General features: G+C 44.4%; 1 non-coding gene across 1 annotated transcript; it reads left to right on the plus strand.

Moving 5' to 3' along the window:
• Positions 1-19197: 19197 nt before the first annotated feature.
• On the plus strand, positions 19198-19303 carry LOC126029040 (U6 spliceosomal RNA). The gene has a single exon (XR_007502698.1). It is a non-coding gene; the product is annotated as a U6 spliceosomal RNA (small nuclear RNA).
• Positions 19304-20765: the final 1462 nt, after the last annotated feature.

The following is a 20765-nucleotide window of genomic DNA, read 5'->3' on the forward strand; positions in this document are numbered from 1 at the left end:
GCTCCTTCTTCCTTCCTGATGTGTGCTTGCAAAGCTATAAATTTTCCTCTCAGTACTGCTTTTGCTGTGTCCCATAAGTTCTGATAGTTTGTGTCTTTATTGTCATTTGTTTCCAGGAACCTTTTGATTTCCTTCTTGATTTCATCTCGGACGCACTGGTTATTGAGTATGAGGCTGTTTAACTTCCAGGTGTTAAAGTTTTTCTTCTGAGTCCCTTTGGAATTCACAAATAATTTCAGAGCCTTGTGGTCAGCGAAGGTAGTCTGCAAAATTTCTATCCTCTTGATATTATGGAGGTATATTTTATGTGCCAGCATGTAGTCTATCCTGGAGAATGTCCCATGTACATTGGAGAAGAATGTGTATCCAGGTTTCTGGGGATGGAGTGTCCTATATATATATCCACTAGGCCTCTTTCTTCCATTTCTCTCCTCAGGTCTAGTATATTCTTGTTGGGTTTCAGTCTGGTTGACCTATCCAGTGTTGACAAAGCAGTGTTGAGGTCCCCCACAATTATTGTGTTGTTATTGATATTGTTTTTCAGATTTGTCAACAGTTGTTTTAAATATTTTGCTGGCTCCTCATTTGGTGCATATATGTTTAGGAGAGTTATTTCTTCCTGCTCTACATACCCCTTGATTAATATAAAATATCCATCTTTGTCCCTTACAACCTTCCTGAGTATAAAGTTTGCATTATCTGATATTAGTATGGCCACTCCAGCTTTTTTATGGGTGTTGTTTGCTTGGATAACTTTTCTCCAGCCTTTTATTTTGAGTCTATGTTTGTTCTGACTATTCAGGTGCGTTTCTTGTAGGCAGCAGAAGGTTGGATTGAGTTTTTTGATCCATTTAGCCACTCTGTGTCTCTTAACTTGTGCATTTAGTCCATTGACGTTGAGAGAAAGAATTGTCCTGGGATTTAATGCCATCTTTATATCGAAATTTGGTGTGTCTTTTGGTCAGTCTTGTCTTAGATTAGGTCTTTCAGTTTTTCTCTTAAGACTGGTTTTGAGTCTGTAAAGTTTCTGAGCTGTTTTTTGTCTGTGAAACCATGTATTCTTCCGTCAAACCGGAAAGTGAGTTTTGCTGGGTACAGTATTCTAGGTGAAGCATTCATTTCATTCAGTCTTGTCACAATATCCCACCACTGCTTTCTGGCATTTAGTGTTTCTGGTGACAGGTCTGCTGTAAATCTCAAGGATGCTTGCTTGAATGTAATTTCCCCTTTTGATCTTGCTGTTTTCAGAATTCTGTCTCTATCTGTGGGATTTGTCATTGTGACTAGGATGTGTCTTGGGGTGGTTTTTCTTGGGTCTCTTTTGGTTGGTACTCTTCGAGCATGCAGGATTTGATCACATATATTCCTTAGCTCTGGGAGTTTCTCTTTAATGATGTTCTTGACCGTTGATTCTTCCTGGAAATTTTCTTCCTGGGTCTCTGGGACTCCAATGATTCTTAAGTTGTTTCTTTTGATCTTATCATAGACCTCTATTTTCATCTGTTCCCATTCTTTGACTAATTTTTTCATTGTCTGTTCATTTGTTTTAAGTTTTTTTTCCAATCTCTCCTGTTGTATGGAATTGTTATGTATCTCATCTTCCACAGCACCAAGTCTATTCTCAGCTTCTGATACCCTGTCCCAGAGCTTATCCATTTTGTCATTCACTTCGTTTACTGATTTTTTCAGGCCTGTTATTTCACATGTTATTTCAGTTTGGAGTTTTGTGATTTCTGTCTTCATATTTTCTTGATTTTTATTAGTGTTCTGTTCTATTCTATTCATGGTTTCTTTGAGTTCTTTGAGTATAGTCCATATTGCTACTCTAAAGTCCTTATCTGAGAGATTGATTAGTTGGTTGGTCGTTAACTGGTCATCAGAATTGTCATCTTCATTCTCTATGTCTGATGCTGGCCTGCGTTGTTTCCCCATTGTCACACTTGTATTGTGGGTTTTTCTACGTGTTGTGGTGGTATTCATTGGTTATATGATGCAGGCAACACACTTCTCTGGCTCCGCCCTTTCTGGATGGGCCGACTTGCCTCCAAGGTAGGGGAGTCCTCCGTGGATGAAGCCTCACACAGGATCAAATCTTAGGCCCAAGCACGCAGCAGAGAAGACAGTCTGGAGAGAAATTCTTGCTTCTGTGATCCAGTACAGTTCTTAGTGTGGTTTTTTTCTTCTTGTGATGGTGTTCTTTTTTTTAGAAAGAGCGCACGGCTGCGTAGCGAAGTGGAGCTAAGTGCCTTCTGGAGCCTCTTTTCAGCCCACTCTCAGGAGGTTTACGCAACAGGATAGCAGAGAGACACACACAGGCAGCACTCACAGTTTTTCAGAGTCGGGCCCCACTGGTCAGGCGTAGTTTTCACTTGCTCGCTGGGCAGCTTCAGAATGCTGTATTTTTGGGGTTCACTTCCCAGTACTCTGAGGAGAGTCACTGGCTTGCTGGGTAGCTTCCGAATGTAGTTTCTTTGGGGTTCACTTCCCAGGGCTCTGAGGAAAGCTTCCAGAGTTCAGGAAAGACAGAGAAGGGTAGGACAGGGCTCCCTTCTGGTGCTCAGTTTCCTCAGAAGAAGCTCAGCCGGGTGGAGACTCTGCAGGTAGAGCAATCAGCACTCTTCCTGGAGACCCCCACATCCAGCCATTTCTTACTCACTCACTGGCTCGCTGGGTAGCTCCCGAATGTAGTTTCTTTGGGGTTCGCTTCCCAGGGCTCTGAGGAGAGCTTCCAGAGTTCAGGAAAGACAGAGAAGAGTAGGACAGGGCTCCCTTCAGGTGCTCAGTTTCTGGTTCGCTGGGTAGCTTCCAAATGTAGTTTCTTTGGGGTTCGCTTCCCAGGGCTCTGAGGAGAGCTTCCAGAGTTCAGGAAAGACAGAGAAGGGTAGGACAGGGCTCCCTTCTGGTGCTCAGTTCCTCAGAAGAAGCACAGCCCGGTGGAGATTCTGCAGGTAGAGCAATCAGCACTCTGCCTGGAAACCCCCACCTGCAGCCATTTCTCACTCACTCACTGGCTCGCTGGGTAGCTCCCGAATGTAGTTTCTTTGGAGTTAGCTTCCCAGGGCTCTGAGGAGAGCTTCCAGAGTTCAGGAAAGACAGAGAAGAGTAGGACAGGGCTCCCTTCCGGTGCTCAGTTTCCTCAGAAGAAGCACAGCCCGGTGTAGAGTCTGCAGGTAGAGCAATCAGCACTCTGCCTGGAAACCCCCACCTGCAGCCATTTCTCACTCACTCACTGGCTCGCTGGGTAGCTTCCGAATGTAGTTTCTTTGGGGTTAGCTTCCCAGGGCTCTGAGGAGAGCTTCCAGAGTTCAGGAAAGACAGAGAAGGGTAGGACAGGGCTCCCTTCCGGTGCTCAGTTCCTCAGAAGAAGCACAGCCCAGTGGAGATTCTGCAGGTAGAGCAGTCAGCACTCTGCCTGGAAACCCCCACCTGCAGCCATTTCTCACTCACTCACTGGCTCGCTGGGTAGCTTCCGAATGTAGTTTCTTTGGGGTTCGCTTCCCAGGGCTCTGAGGAGAGCTTCCAGAGTTCAGGAAAGACAGAGAAGGGTAGGACAGGGCTCCCTTCCGGTGCTCAGTTCCTCAGAAGAAGCACAGCCTGGTGGAGATTCTGCAGGTAGAGCATTCAGCACTCTGCCTGGAAACCCCCACCTGCAGCCATTTCTCACTCACTCACTGGCTCGCTGGGTAGCTCCCGAATGTAGTTTCTTTGGAGTTAGCTTCCCAGGGCTCTGAGGAGAGCTTCCAGAGTTCAGGAAGGACAGAGAAGAGTAGGACAGGGCTCCCTTCCGGTGCTCAGTTTCCTCAGAAGAAGCACAGCCCGGTGTAGAGTCTGCAGGTAGAGCAATCAGCACTCTGCCTGGAAACCCCCACATGCAGCCATTTCTCACTCACTCACTCACTCCTGGTATTGATGTTTACAAAGCAAGTGCCTTACCTACTGTGCTATGTTTCGGGACCCCCAACAAGCTCCTGCTGAAGGAGGAGGCCAAAAAAGGCATCTTGTTTTGTAGAATGTGTTGCATTAAATAATTAACGATGGTGGTAGATGGTCAAGGATGGAGGCCTTTGTTTTTAGGCCCCAGCCACGTGGCTTCATCTCCCATCAACCGGCGGGTGTGGGGTCCAGGAAAGCGACGGGTATTGAACTCACTCACAGGCAGGCATCAGGAAGCATCAGCTTCATCCGCCACATGTGTGGTCTCTATCATAACCTTTCAAGCACAGCCATTCTTCGCTAGCCCAGCATCTTAACTCCTTTCAGCCATCTTCCCTTTGACCTCCATGCTGGTCAAAGACCAAAAGGGCAAAGACCCAAAAAAGGGCCAAATCCCCTGGGTCAAAGGCTTTATCTACATTTTCCAAGACCCCTCCCAGGAATGGGCAGGGTCTTGCAGGTAAGGTCAAGTTACCTAGGGAGAAAGGGTGGGGGATGAGGCTTCATCATGCACCCTGGCATTTCTGGGACTCCTACGTGAACCAAAAACTGTATTTGAGCCACAGCTAATTCAATTGTTCATGAAAAATCCTGCAAAGTCAGAAGGGCTGATTGTGGTAACTCAGTGAATGCCTAGACCCGTGAACTGTGTCCACACTGCAGACGTGTGTGAATTCCACATGATTCAAATGCAGCCATGTCCGAACACTGGTGCCTCTAACTTCAGTCATGTCAGTAGCTTCTGGGTCTCCGGGTCAGGCCTCTAGTGTGCCCACACCTGTGGAACATGAAGTCTCAGGGATCTTGCCTGTCTTCCTGCTCCTTAGGGTGTAGGGCAGCCCCTCACCTGCTGTAGTAGACCCAGGTGAGGTCATAGGTAAGGAGGAAGCCTGCTCCCATGAGGGTGCCCTGGTTCATCTTCAGCAATAGTGGCCACCAGCCTCAAGACTCACAGCTGCAGGTAGTGGGGGTGTCTGTGGAGAATGGGGAGAAAAAGTCTCCAGCCTAGATACCCAGAGGCGGCACCCGCACACTTTCTCTGCCCCCTCACATGTCCCCAACTGCCCCCACCTGCTCCTCATCTCTCTCCAACCTGCCCTCACACCTTCAAAGCACCTACCTATTCCATTCTTGTACTCAAAGCTTCCCTGTACCCAAACCATTTCCCACACACCCCACACACCCTACCTGCCCCACACTTGAAAACCCCTGCAACTGCATGGCACTCACACACACCAGCAGAACAACTGGACAGACCACTGAGAATCCTCAGAGCCAACCACCGCCCCACACCATCGTCCCATGTCATCACCCTGCCCACCAGCAGACCCTGCCTGACACTGTCAGGGCACATGCCTGTCTGTATGCCATCCCACCAGGTCACACCCATTCTTGCCCCATCTCATGCCATTGTGGTGAGGCCAGACCAAGAAGCTCTGTACCTCTTGCTAGTCCTTCCTTCTACCATAGAGACACGCCCACCCTTAGGCCACTCCCACATGACCACGTCCTATTCCTGGAACCAACTTTTCCTGGGGACATGCAATAGCAGGAGGCCCCGCCCACAGGCCTATGCTCTTTAATAGGCTCCACCTTCTTCCTTGCAAGCCCAACAGCCCTGCCCATTTTTCAAAGCTTTATTTTCCCCTGAAGCCCCTACCACCCAAATGGGCCATGCCCATCATGTCCAGGCTACACCTTCTAAGCATGGACATGCCCTTTGAGGCCCCTCCCACTCTGCTCCATCCCTCCTTTCTAGCTCTGCTTCCTCTTGCAGGGACTCATCCCACCCAGCTATATCCCCTTCTGTGCCTCCCGAACCTGGCAGCTGCATGATCTAGGATCTTGGCCCATGCACATTCCAGGCCTCACAGCTAAGCATGATGCAAGAGTTGAATCCCCACAGAAGGCTCAGGGAGCTGTTAGCCCAGGGCTCCCCTGCACTAGAGCTGAACTGGACTGAGATGTCATTGTAGTTTCCTGGTAGCAGCCCAGCCCCCAGCTACCAATGCAGGGCAGGGACCAGATGGCCATTGGAGGAACAGCTACAGCTCAGAGCTTGAGCCACCCAGTTGCAGTGGGAACCCACCAGCTGGGGGTCGATGTGGAAGGATGGGGCATTATGAGTGCTCAGCCCCTCTTTAAGCACCTCCCACACCCCTTGGGGTCTTCGAAGCACCCTCACTCCCTCCCCACTCACAGAGTCCAGAGAGCCTGACAGAGACTGTCTGGGAGCCCAGGTAGTTTCAAGCCTGGCAGGTGAACTCTGCGTCTTCTGATACCTCTGCTAAATGCAGCTCCATCGTTGCTGCATTCTGGGTGATGGTGACATTCCCGGGAGACCCTAGTTGCCAACTCAACTCTGCAGGAGGGTTTCTTTGAGCTCTGCAGAGCAGCTGAACACTTTGATCCCCCAGTCCTGGGAGAATGAGGAATGCAGAGATGTACCACTTGTGCACAAACATACAAGCAAACATACAGACATGTACATGTACAAGCAGGATAACACATGCTCAGAGAGCTGATATGCAACCCAACACACATGTGTGTACAAATCCTCCAAGTTCCAAGGAGAGTTCACAGGTCAGTTTGATGAAATGGGCATTTGTGGAGAAGACTGTGAGCCTGGGAAACCCCAGGGAATAGGAAGTTCTGGGGTTACCACAATGTGCTCAACTCCAGCCCCCAAGGTCTCTCCTACCTGAGGCAGCTCTGAAGGAGACATGGGTGGTGAGGTTCTGTGGAGCATCTGGGCACAGAGAAAATTTCACAAGTGAAATGAGGGTGTGGCCATTAACCCTTGCCACCTAAGTGACCCCAAGATAAGTCTCATGCACGGGCCCCCAAGGTGTGTCATCCTTGCTCACTCTCTCTGCACACAGTCCCCTTATGTATGAGTCCCTAACTTCTGGGTACCCCACTGCCAGGAATCTAATTCTAGAACCCCACATCATGGCCCCTGATCTTAGCCCCCACTCACAGAACACGTTGAGTCAGATGGTTCTCTCTGTGGTCTCCCTTGTCCTAAGGAGTGTCACCAGGCAGCTGAGGTTCCTGCCATGATCTTGGGGCCCTGGGATGAGGCTAAGCTCCTGATTGGTGGTTGTGTGGGGGTGGAGCATCTGCCCAGCCCAGGAGAACCTAAACTGTGTTTCTTCACAGGCTCCGGGAAGGCTGCAGATGAGGCGCCCAGTGCGGCCTGACACCAAAGGCTCAAATATTTGGATGGCAGGTTTGTGGGTTAGGGCTGAGGATACAAGGGACAGATCCACCCCTGAGAGAGGTTCCCACTAGGCCCTGAGTGGGTCCCCCCTGCTCTTTCCTGGATCTTACCTGTCACACGGATACTCAGCTGTGTGTCTTTGTAGTTGGTCTCATATATCCTTGTTCCACCCGGAGGAAGTATCTGCCACCTCCTGGCATTGCTGATGCTCAGGGAGCAGTCAGGACTCGAGGGTTTCCGAGGAGGTAGAATCAGCCCTGGGTGTCTGTGCGCACTGCTTGCTGTCTGTTGTTTGTGGCCACAGGAGGGTCTTCGAGTAAATCGGCCCTCTCACGGAACCGGTAGGCATAAACTCAATTGTCCAGCTGAAGTTGGGAGTGGTAGAAAGTGCAGGACACATGAGCACACAGCCTCTCCTGCAGCTCCAGCAGCTCCTGTACCTTCAGCCAGGATCTTGGAGCCTCCTGCACTAGCCCTGGAGGAGTCAGAGATGCTCAGATCTGCTCCCCCCCCACACCTCCTCCTGTAGGCTCATCTGGGACCAGGATTCTTCTGTGGGACCCTGGAGATGGCACATTGTCTTCCCTGACTCCCTGGTCACCCTGACTCACCCACACAAAGCAGAGACAGCAGCAGCAGGCAGGGCTGCTCCATGTCCATATTTGCCAGGGCAGAGCCAATCTTAGTGGATTCAGCTATTAGGGGAGCAAATAGCTTAAGTGGAAGTTGGGGAACAGAAGCCCCAACAGGAAGTTAGGCAGGAACCTCAAGGCCTTCCTGGAAGGGAAACTTAAACATTACTGGTCAGGGAAGGGCTGAGCAAGCTCTTGGATCCCCTGTTGTTCCTTAGCTATGACCAAGTGGCCTCAATCTATTTAATTTTAAATATCTATATTATAAAACATGATTTCCCAAGTTGTTCCTAATATACTAGTGTCAGGTATTAAATGTCTGCAATCCAATGCCACCTGTGATTTTTTCCTCCACTAGTGGCATGCAATATCTCAATCACCAACCAAGCATGAAGGCACAATTTCATGTAGAATGTAAATATATATATGATTAGACATGTATTTTTGGGCCACAACACAGCATTTATGTGATACTTTGGCTTTTCACTCAGAAATTGCTCATGGCAGCCTCAAGGAGACCACATGAAATGCTGGGAATCAAATCTAGGTCAGCCACATGAAAGACAAAAGCCAACCCAGGTGCTATATCTCTGGCCTCATGCTTCATACATTTGTTACAACCATAAAGGCAAATAGAATGATCAATATTTATGTAAACACCTACCATTTGAAATGATTGTTCTGTCTCTCCATGGTGCTACTAAGTCAGTGTCTAAGCATTTCCTGGGCTGTGGTTGATGCTCCTTGAGTTTCTGTATTTTTTTTTCTTTTTTTTTTTTTTTGGTTTTTGGGCCACACCCGGTGATGCTCAGGGGTTACTCCTAGCTGTCTGCTAAGAAATAGCTCCTGGCAGGCACGGGGGACCATATGGGACACCGGGATTCGAACCAACCACCTTTGGTGCTGGATCGGCTGCTTGCAAGGCAAATGCCGCTGTGCTATCTCTCCGGGCCCAAGTTTCTGTATTTCTATTTAGGATTATGAAGTTTGGTAGATTTCTCTGGAACTTTCCCATCACATTTCTGGGATTATCCTGGGCTGACACTAAGATGACCTTTTGAGTAACCTTGTTCCTGCCATATTGTGCATTTTTAGGATCGATTGATCTGAAGCAAACTGGCTTGGCAGTTTGATAAGCTGAAGTCGTGGGGCTGGTGTTTCTGTAGTGGGTGTTGGTGTGTGCTGGGCTGTTGTGGTTCATGCAAAACAGGGAATCTGCCTCCTTCCTTTCTGAGATTGCCACAGAGGGATCAGCCTGGACCAGAGCATGAGGGAAGTAAAAGCTTATGGAGTAAATTAGTATGTGTGTGCTTAGAGCGTGTGAGGCATGTGTATGTGGTGTGAGCACATTCGTGTGTGTCAGTGTGTGTGTGTGTGTGAGTGGATAGAACCAGAACCCCAGGACCCCATTCATGCAAGACCACTGGATCTCTCCTACCAGGTCTGCACATATTTGACCCATTTCTCTTCTCTTAAATGTCACCTCCAGAAGTTGAGGTAGGGAAAGCAGAAATCTGGGAACCAATTTTGTCATTGTGGTTCTCCCTAAAGACAAATTCATGGGTAAAAACACTGCACTCTGGTCTCCAAAAATTTCTGCCTCCATCATGTCAGTCCTCCATCATGCCCAGTGTCTATCAGGTTTTATCCAGGGAGTCTCACTGGGCTGCTTAAAGTAAAACCTGGAGGCCCTGAACTCCTGCAGCTAGACCAGATGAAAGTGGAGTCCAGGTTCTTCCAGTTTTGGACCAGATGAATCTAACATCTCTAATGAATTTCTCTGTCAACCTTGTTTCTGTAGTCCAGGGTATAGATATACAAGTCCCACCTTCCACCAAAATGTCTTCAAACCTGACCAAGGTACCATCTGGCAATGCAGCTCAATTAACTGTGCTTTCAACACACATTACTCCAGGTTTAACTCCTGAAAACTCTTTCCACTCCCATGCTAACCTTGTCCAGCACCCCGACCACAAAGAAGAGGTGCCTGGTTTCAGCATCAATATGCACTGACTTTGAAATTACACCTCCTCAGGGCAGAAATAAATGGAAAGTCAGTGACATTCTTGGCCCATCTGAGAACTGAACCGAACTCTGAACCAAACTCAGAACCCCACAATGTTGAAAATCCCAAGTGAAAATGGTTTTTATAGAGTAGTAGATACACATGGAGGCAACATGGACAGTTGGGGAACCAGAAGGGGCTTCTGAAGGATTCCTGAGAGTCTTGGTCTTGGCCATGCCCATCACACGGTGGGCTCCATACATATTGGGGGCCCATTACTGGATCTGATATTAGAGGGACTTAGGTGACATGGGGCATCTGGCTGCCCCCTTATTCTATTTCTATAATTTCTCGCTGTAACCAGATGCCCCACAGAACCTCACCATCCATGTCTCCTTTCGAGCTGCCTCAGGTAGGAAAGACCTTGGGGACTGAAGTTGGGCACATGCTAGTAACCCCAGCACTTTCAACTCCCTGAGGTGACCCAGGGTTCACCCTCTTCTCCACACATGCTCATTTTATTAAACTGACCTTTGGATCCACCCTGGAACCTATTTCCAAAGACTGGGAAACATGTGTGTGTTGTGTTGCATGTCAGCTCTGAGAGTGTTTGCCTGCATGTGTGCAAGTGTGTTTGTATGTGTGTGTAAGTATGTGCATCTCTGTGTTCTTCCTTCTTCTAGGACTGGGGGGTTAGAGTGTGCAGCTGCTCTGCAGAGTTAATACCAACCCTCATGCAGAGGTCACCTGGGTCCCAGAGTTCCCTGGGAATGTCACCATCACCCAGAATGTGACTTTTATGAAGCTGCATTTGGCAGAGGTCCCAGAAGACGTGGAGTTCACCTGCCAGGCTCGAAACTACTTAAGCTCCCAGACAGTCTCTGCCAGGCTCTCTAGACTCTGTGAGTGGGAGGAAGTGAGGGCTTCCTGGGTTCCCCAAGGAGCATGCAGGAGTAGCTTAGAGAAGTGCTGAGCACTCCTGAAACCCCATCTGCCCACAGCACCCTAGAGATTCTGGGCCCCTACTGCAAATGGGAGGCCCAGGCTCTGAACTGTAGCTATTCTGCCTTCAGCCTGCCTGTCCCTATCCTGCACTGGTGGCTGGGACCTGAACTGCTGCCAGGAAACTGCAGCAACTCCTCTGTCCAGCTCAGCCCTGGCATGGGGAGCCCTGGGCCAACAGTTCCTTGAGTCTCCCGTGGGGATTCGATGCTGGGCACAGGCTCAGTTTCTGGATGGACCCAGAAATTCTCAATCCTGCTGCTGCCAGGTTGGGGGACACAGTAGAGGAAACCGCAGGGCGAATGTATCCTGTCAGAAGAAGGCAGCACCAGAAAGGTAGGGAAGAGACTGTGGATGAGGTCTCAGAAGGGTGTCCTTGTGAGAGGTAAGGCCTAGTTGAAGTCCAAGACATGATGTGCAAGATTGATATGAAGCAAAGTTGTTGACTTGGCAGTTTGATAAGCTGAAGTTGTGGGGCTGGTGTTTCTGTAGTGGGTGTTGGGTGGGGGCTGGGCTGTTGTGGTTCATGCAAAACAGGGGAATCTGCCTTCTTTCTTTCTGAGATTGCCAAAAAGGAATCATCCCAGACCAGACTATGAGGGAAAATTCTGCTGTCATCATTTTCTCTTGGAGCTTGACAGAGGTGCTGAGTTGACTTTCTACAGGAATCATGGTGGATCTCTTCTTATAAAAAATATTTTGGGCCAGACCCATAGAATTCAAAGTTTCCTCCTGCCTACGCTCAAGATTTACAGTTTATATCCTAGAGGAGTTTATATTATATTGGGGCACAAAGGCGAGTCATACACATGAAAGGCAAGTGCCCTCCCTGCTCTATAGTTGCTGGGTCCAGTAACTCACTTTCCTGATTCCCATACAGCTCCCTGATCCCTCTCATGTCTTGGAAAATTTAGGCTTTTGGAAGCTGGGCTCCAGGAACTGTGAAGACCACCCATTGCAGAAACACGTTTGGGATATCAAATATCAGAAAAATATTTTAATGAAATATTTTGCTGTCCCCACCATGGATATAGAGCTGGTAGAAGCATGAAGACGGTACAAGAAATGTACTGAGAAAGAACCAAATTTCTCACCTCATGCCTTGCCTCCCACAAGACTAATCTAGTGAATTCCTGGAATTTTCATAGGTGGCATGATTCAGATTGAGTGTGTGAGTTTGTATGTATGTATGTATGTATAATTAAATATGTCATATTTTGGGACACATGCCGCAGTTCTGAGGGGTTCCTCCTTGCTCTGTGCTCAAAAAACACTCCTCGAAGGCCCAAGGGAACATATTGGATGCTAGGGAACGAACCTGTTCAGTCCTGTATTGGCCACGTGAAGAGCAAATGCTCTACTGCTGTGCTATAATTCTGGCCCAATGTACATGTTTATTTTAAGTGTGTAATATTGTTTGTGTGTGAGGGGAAGCCACTGAACTCTGCTGGAACTCAGATGCCAGCAACCCTATCTGTCTGTCTTCTGTGCTGTGCTCCATTTTTGGCCTGATTTTACCCTGTGTATGGCTCATCTGCAGATGGCTCAACTTCCCTGGAGCCTTCCCTGGAGGTGAGCTTACATGCTCAGAAAGGGAGGAGCCAAGGAGCACAGCCACACATATCATTTAACTAATGAATACAACCACAACACGTAGAAAAACCCACAATACAAATGTAACAATGGGGAAACAACGCAGGCCAGCGCCAGACATAGAGAATGATGATGGCAACTCTGATGACTTGAACATGACCAACCAACTCTCAGATAAGGAGTTTAGAGTCGCAATATGGAAGATGTTCAAAGAACTCAAAGAAAGTATAGAAGAGAATCTAATAAGAATCAAGAGAATATGAAGATAGAAATCAGAAAAATCCAAACTGAAATTTCAGGTCAAATAACAGGTCTGAAGAACTCAATAGATGAATTGAAGAAAAATATGGTTGAGCTTTCCCATGGATTAACAGCAGCTGAGGATAGAATTAGTACACTGGAAGATGAGATGAATAACAATTCCATACAGCAGAAGAAATCAGAAAAAAGCCTTAAAGCAAATGATTAAACAATGGAAAAATTACTCAAAGAATGGGAACAGATAAAAATAGAAGTCTATGATAAGCTCAACAGAAACAACTTAAGAATCATTGAAGTCCCAGAGACCCAGAAAGAAAATCTCCAGGAAGAATCAATGGTCAAGAACATCATTAAGGAGAAACTACCAGAGCTAACGAATACATACAATCAAATCCTGCATGCCCAAAGAGTACCAACTAAAAGAGACCCCAGAAAAAACACCCCAAGACACACCCTAGTTACAATGACGAATCCCACAGATAGAGACAGAATTCTGAAAGCAGCAAGATCGAAAAGAGAAATTACAATCAAGGGAACATCCTTGAGATTTACTGCAGACCTGTCACCGGAAACAATCAAGGCCAGAAGGCAGTGGTGGAACATAGTGACAAAACTCAATGAAATAAATGCTTCGCCTAGAATACTGCACCCAGCAAAATTCACTTTCAGGTTTGAAGGAAGAATACATGATTTCACAGACAAACAACAGCTCAGAAACTTTACAGACTCAAAACCATTCTTAAAAGAAAAACTGAATGGCCTACTTTAAGACAAGACTGACCAAAAGACACACCAAACTTCGATATAAAGATGGCACTAACTCCCAGGACAATTCTTTCTCTCAATGTCAATGGACTAACTGCACCAGTCAAGAGACACAGAGTGACTAAATGGATCAAAAAACTCAATCCAACCTTCTGCTGCCTACAAGAAACGCACCTGAATAGTCAGAACAAACATAGACTCAAAATAAAAGGCTGGAGGAAAATCATCCAAGCAAAAAACACCCATAAAAAAGCTGGAGTGGCCATACGAATATCAGATGATGCAAACTTTATACTCAGAAAAGTTGTAAGGGACAAAGATGGACATTTTGTATTAATTAAGGGATACGTACAGCAGGAAGAAATCACTCTTCTAAACATATATGCACCGAATGAGGGGCCAGAAAAAATTTAATAAAATTGTTGACAAATCTGAAAAATAAATCAATAACAACACAATAATTGTGGGAGACCTCAACACGGCATTGTCAACACTTGACAGGTCAACCAGACTAAAACCCAACAAGAATATACTAGACCTGAAAAGAGAAATGGACGAAAGAGGCCTAGAAGATATATGCAGGACTCTCCACCCCCAGAAGCCTGGATACGCATTCTTCTCTAACGTACATGGACATTCTCCAGAATAGACTACATGCTAGCACATAAAACATACCTGCATAATATCAAGAGGAAAAAAGTTTTGCAGGCTACCTTAGCTGACCACAAGGCCCTGATATTATATGTGAACTACAAAGGGACACAGAAGAAAAACTTTAATACCTGGAAGTTAAATAGCCTAAAACTGAATAACCAGTGGGTCCGAGATGAAATCAGAGAGGAAATCAAAACCTTCCTAGAAACAAATGATGATGGAGACACAAACTATCAGAACCTATGGGACACAGCAAAAGCGGTACTGAGAGGAAAATTTATAGGTTTGCAAGCACACATCAGGAAAGACGAAGGGGCATACCTGAATAGTTTAATGACGCAGCTCATAGAATTAGAAAGTACTCAACAAAAGGACCCAAAAATAGGGAGACAGAAGGAAATAACAAAGCTGAGAGCAGAAATCAATGAAGTGGAAACCCCAAAAAAAAAACAATCCAAAAGATCAACGAAAGCAGAAGTTGGTTCTTTGAAAAAATAAACAAGATAGATGGACCACTGGCAAAACTAACAAAGAAAGAGAGAGAGAAACTTGATAACTCGTATTAGGAATGAAAAAGGAGAGATCACTACTGATATGGTAGAGATCCAAAGGGTAATCAGAAACTACTTTGAAAAACTCTACGCCACTAAAAACGAGAACCTGGAAGAAATGGATACATTCTTGGACTCTTATAATCTTCCACGGTTGAAGGAAGAGGATGTAGCATATCTAAACACCCCCATCACTATTGAGGAAATTAAGATAGTGATCAAATGTCTGCCCAAGAACAAAAGTCCAGGCCCAGATGAATTTACTAATGAATTCTTTCAAACCTTTCAAGAGGAACTTCTACCAATCCTGGCAAGACTCTTTCATGAAATCGAAAAAACGGGAACACTTCCAAATAGCTTTTATGAAGCCAACATCACCTTGATACCTAAACCAGACAGAGATGCTACCAAAAAAGAAAATTACAGAGCAATATCGCTGATGAATACAGATGCAAAGATCCTCAACAAAATCCTGGCAAATAGGGTTCAATGCCTCATTAAAAGATCATCCGCTACGATCAAGTAGGTTTCATCACAGGAATGCAAGGCTGGTTTAACATCCATAAATCTATCAACATAATACACAACATTAACAACAAGAAAAATAGAAATCAATTGATCATATCAATAGACGCAGAGAAAGCATTTGATAAGGTCCAACACCCATTCTTGATCAAAACTCTCAGCAAGATGGGAATAGAAGGAACCTTTCTCAATATAGTTAAAGGCCATCTACAACAAGCCAGAGGCAAATATTGTCCTCAATGGAGAAAAACTGAAAGCCTTTCCTCTAAATTCTGGCACAAGAAAAGGCTGTCCTCTCTCACCACTCCTATTCAACATAGCACTGGAATTACTTGCTATAGCGATTAGGCAAGAAAAAGATATCAAGGAAATCCAGATAGGAAAGGAAGAAGTCAAGCTCTCACTGTTTGCAGATGACATGATCCTCTACCTAGAAAACTCTAAAGTTTCTACGAAAAAGCTTCTAGAAGCAATAGACTCATATAGCAAGGTGGCAGGCTACAAAATTAACACAAAAAATGAATGGCCTTTCTATACACCATTGGTAATAAGGAAGAAATGGACATTAAGAAAACAACCCCATTCACAATAGTGCCACACAAACTCAAATATCTTAGAATAAACTTAACTAAAATGTGAAGGACCTATACAAAGAAAATTATAAAACTATGCTCCAAGAAATAAGAGAGAACACGCGGAAATGGAAGCACATACCCTGCTCGTGGATTGGCAGGATTAACATCATTAAAATGGCAATACTCCTCAAAGCATTGTACAGATTTAATGCGATCCCTCTAAAGATACCCATGACATTCTTCAAAGAAGTGGATCATGCACTTTTGAAATTCATTTGGAACAATAAACACCCTAGAATAGCTAAAGCAATCATTGGGAAAAAGAATATGGGAGGCATTACTTTCCCCAACTTTAAACTGTACTACAAAGCAATAGTTATCAAAACAGCATGGTTTTGGAATAAAGACAGGCCCTCAGATCAGTGGAATAGGCTTGAATACACAGAGAATGTTCCCTGACATACAATCACCTAATTTTTGATAAAGGAGCAAGAAATTCTAAATGGAGCAAAGAAAGCCTCTTCAACAAGTGGCACAACTGGCTAGCCACTTGCAAAAATTGAACTTAGACCCCCAGCTAACATCATGTATAAAGGTTAAATCCAAATTGATGAAAGACCTCGATATTAGACATGAAACCATAAGATACATAGAACAACACGTAGGTAAAACACTCAGGACATTGAGACTAAAGGCATCTTCAAAGATGAAAGTGAAAGCAGAGATTAACAGATGGGAATATATTAAACTGAGAAGCTTCTGCACCGCAAAAGAAATAGCGCCCAAAATACAAGAGCCCCCCACTGAGTGGGAGAAACTATTCACCCAATACCCATCAGACAAGAAGCTAATCTCCAAAATATACAAGGCAGTGACAGAAATTTACAAGAAAAAACATCTAATCCCATCAAAAAATGGGGATAAGAAATGAACAGACACTTTGACAAAGAAGAAATACAAATAGCCAAAAGACACATGAAAAAATGCTCCACATCACTAATCATCAGGGAGATGCAAATAAAAACAACTATGAGGTACCACGTCACACCCCAGAGATTGGCACACATCACAAAGACTGAGAACAAACAGTGTTGGCGGGGATGTGGAGAGAAAGGAACTCTTATCCACTGCTGGTGGGAATGCCGTGTAGTTCAACCTTTATGGAAAGCAATATGGAGATTCCTCCAAAAACAGGAAATCGAGCTCCAGTACGACCCAGCTATACCACTCCTAGGAATATACCCTAGGAACACAAAAATACAATACAAAAATTCCTTCCTTACATCTATATTCATTGCAGCACTATTTACCATAGCAAGACTCTGGAAACAGCCAAGATACCCTTCAACAGATGAATGGCTAAAGAAACTGTGGTACATATACACAATGGAATATTATGTAGCTGTCAGGAGTGATGAAGTCATGAAATTTTCCTATACACAGATGTACATGGAATCTATTATGCTGAGTGAAATAAGTCAGAGAGAGAGAAAGACGCAGAATGGTTTCACTCATCTATGGGTTTTAAGAAAAATGAAAGACAGTCTTGCAATAATAACTTTCAGACACGAAAGAGAAAAGAGCTGGAAGTTACAGCTCACCTCATGAAGTTTACCACAATCAGGGATGAGTTAATTAGAGAAATAACTACGTTTTGAACTATCCTAATAATGAGAATGTACGAGGGAAATAGAAAGCCTGTCTGGAGTACAGGCGGGGGTTGAGTCGGGAGGAGGGAGATTTGGGACACTGGTGATGGGAATGTTGCACTGGTGATGGGTGGTGTTCTTTACATGACTCAAACCCAAACACAATCATGTATGTAATAAAGTTGTTTAAATAAAAATATAAAAAAGATTCAAATACACAAGGATGGAAAATTCAAGGTTTGGAAACCATATAATTTTATTTCCTCTCTATGTAAGCCTATGGTATGTAATTTTATCTCCTCTTTCAGATCTTTCCAACAAATTCTCTAAAATTTGATTTCCTGCTTTCTAAATTAATTCCTGTCCTTTCAAATTCATCTTGACCACAATCTTCTCTCCACTCCTAAGTCAAGGAGCACTGTTCTTCTACACTTCTGCCTACATATCAAGTTGCATACTATTTATGCTACATCAGAAAAGCATGTAAAATAATTCAGCATATAGAGAGCTCATATCCGAGATCTATAAATCATTCACAAAACATAATCAAAAATCCAACAGGAGATGAGCAGACACTTTCCCAAAGACATACAAATGGCCAATAGGCATATGAAAAAATGTACATCATCACTCATGACTAGGAAAGTGCAAATCAAAACAACACAGATATCATCTTATGCCAGTGAAAATGGCAGAAATCGAAAAGTCTAGAAATAGCCAATTTTGGCAGGGTTGTGGCGAGAAAGAAATACTCATCCACTGTTGGTGGGAATGATGTCTATTCAACTTCTATGGAAAGCAATATGGAGATATTTCAAAAAAATAATAGTAGAAAAAGTGATAGTAGAACTCCTTACAAACCAGTAATAACACCTCTTTGCACTAAAACCAAAAGATACATTAATTCCAAAAGATATATGAATATCTATGTTCATCACAGCATTTCATACAAAAGGTAAGATATGGAAACAACCCAAGTGTTCAACTATGGACAAGTGGTTAAAGAAGTTGTGATATATATATCACTATATAACTATATATAAGGAATATCATGCATATTTAAGAAAAAACAAATTTTGCAGTTTTCCACAAAATAGAACTAGAGGCCAGCACTCTGAGTGAAGATTGTAAGAAGGAAAAGTATAATTAAAGATGGTCTCTTGTGTGAGGTATAAATACGGAGCAGGTAGCAACAAAAGCCAAAGACAAAACAACAGGAAAAATTGATCCACACAACTGAATTTGTGGGGGGGGGCGATAAAGGTGAGAGGGACTAGAGACTTTGGGAGAAGGAGGCGGGTATATTGGTGATAAGTGTGAAGTTGAAATTATTAGTACAAGAAATCATTAGCAATATTATAAATCATAGCATGTAAATCAATTAAAATAGTTGTATTTGTTTGTTTTTGTTTTGGGGCCACACCCAGCATTGCTCAGGGGTTACTCCTGGCTGTCTGCTCAGAAATAGCTCCTGGCAGGCACGGGGGACCATATGGGACACCAGGACTCGAACCAACCACCTTTGGTCCTGGATCAGCTGCTTGCAAGGCAAACGCTGCTGTGCTATCTCTCCGGGTCCTTAAAATAGTTTTAAAGAAACACATACATAAATATTTTTTCTTGAAGTTAGTACCCTATTATATTCATTCATTAACAATCTATTATTTAGTCAAATATCTACCATCTGAGAAGGACTTGACATTTTCACTATTTGCTGAATAGGAATAGGTTGTATGGATTATTCATGTGGTGTAATTTAAATTTTAAGAATGGAGCTTAGGATTTAGGTTAAAATAACACTTAACTATGGTTATATAAAGAGATATAAGGTGCTCACTTCCGCAGCACATATACTAAAATTGGAAAGATACAGAGAAGATTAGCATGGCCCCTGCGCAGGATGACACACAAATTTGTGAAGTGTTCCATATTTTTAGCAAAAAAATAGAGATATAAGAAGAAACTATTCACAAACTACAACACACAAACTTCAATGAATCTGTCTTCTCTCTCTAGTCAAATCTATTTTCTCTTTCTTTTTAGCTCCAAACACTTCTTCAAATTTTTCTTTTCATTTTTAATTTGAGAGAAAGGCAAGATTGTCAAAAGTTTAGCCTCATTAAATGCCCTTTTTCTTAGCAAATGTCTTTACATAAACTTGTTCTAATTATCAAAAAATATTGTTTGTGTAAGTGCATGAGTGTTGTTTCTGTGGTGTGTGGTGTGTTTTTCTATATGTGTGTTAGTTTGTGGTATGTGTCATTGATGCATATGGAGAAAATGATGTATATGAGTGTGTGAGGTACGTATATGTGGTGTGAGCATATTAGTGTGTGTCAGTGTGTGAATGAGTGAATGGCACCCAGGACCCCATTCATGCAAGACCACTGCGTTTTCTCCTACCAGGTCTGAACATATTTGACCCATTGCTCTTCCCTTAAATGTCACCTTCAGATGTTGAGGTGGGGAGAGCAGAAGTCTTGAAGATCTGGAGGATTCTCTGTGTGAGGAAAGGAGCCAAGCTTGTCATTGTGGTTCTCCCCAAAGACAAATTCATGGGTATAAACACTGCACCCCTGTCTCCATAAATTTCTGCCCGTCAGTCCTCCTACCACTACCCTGCATATATCAGGTTTTATCCAGGGAGTCTCACTGGGTTGCTTACAGTAGAACCTGGAGGCCATGACTCCTGCAGCTAGAACAAATGAAAGGAGAGCCCATGTTCGCTCTGTGCTGAAAAAGATGAATCTAGCATCTCTGATAAGTTTCCCTGTCAACCTTGTTTCTGTAGTTCAGGGTGTAGACAAAGAAATTCCACCTTTCACCAAAATGCCTCTAAACATGACCAAAGCACCATCTGGCAGTGCAGCTCAATTAACTGTGTCCTTTCTACACATATTATTCCAGGTTCGAGTCCTGAAAGCTCTCCCCTCTCCCTGACCTTGTCTTGCACCCCAAACACAAACAGGAGGTGCCTGCTTTCAGCATCAATATTCAGTGACTTTGAAATTATCCCTCCCCACGGCAGAAATAAACGGGAAGTCAGTGACATTCTTGGCCCACAGGAGAACTGAACCGAACTCTGAACCAAACTCAAACCCCACAATGTCCAGAATTCCAAGTGAAAATTGTTTCTATAGAGCAGTAGATACACATGGAGGTGACTTGGACAGTTGGGGAGCCAGCAGGGGCTGTCGAAGGATTCCTGGGATTCTTGGTCTCGGGGTTCCCGCCATGGGTGTGTCGTATGAACTGATGTACTTTCCAGTTCTCTTCATTAGGATATTTTGCTTTATTGGGCGGGGCAATGTACTTCCAGATGTTTACTCAAAGTTCACTTTTAATAGTGCTCAAGGAACCAAATAGGATGCCAGGTATTGAACCTGGTTTCCCTGTG

Source organism: Suncus etruscus, chromosome 14, assembly GCF_024139225.1.
Source record: "Suncus etruscus isolate mSunEtr1 chromosome 14, mSunEtr1.pri.cur, whole genome shotgun sequence".
NCBI classification, from domain to species: domain Eukaryota; kingdom Metazoa; phylum Chordata; class Mammalia; order Eulipotyphla; family Soricidae; genus Suncus; species Suncus etruscus.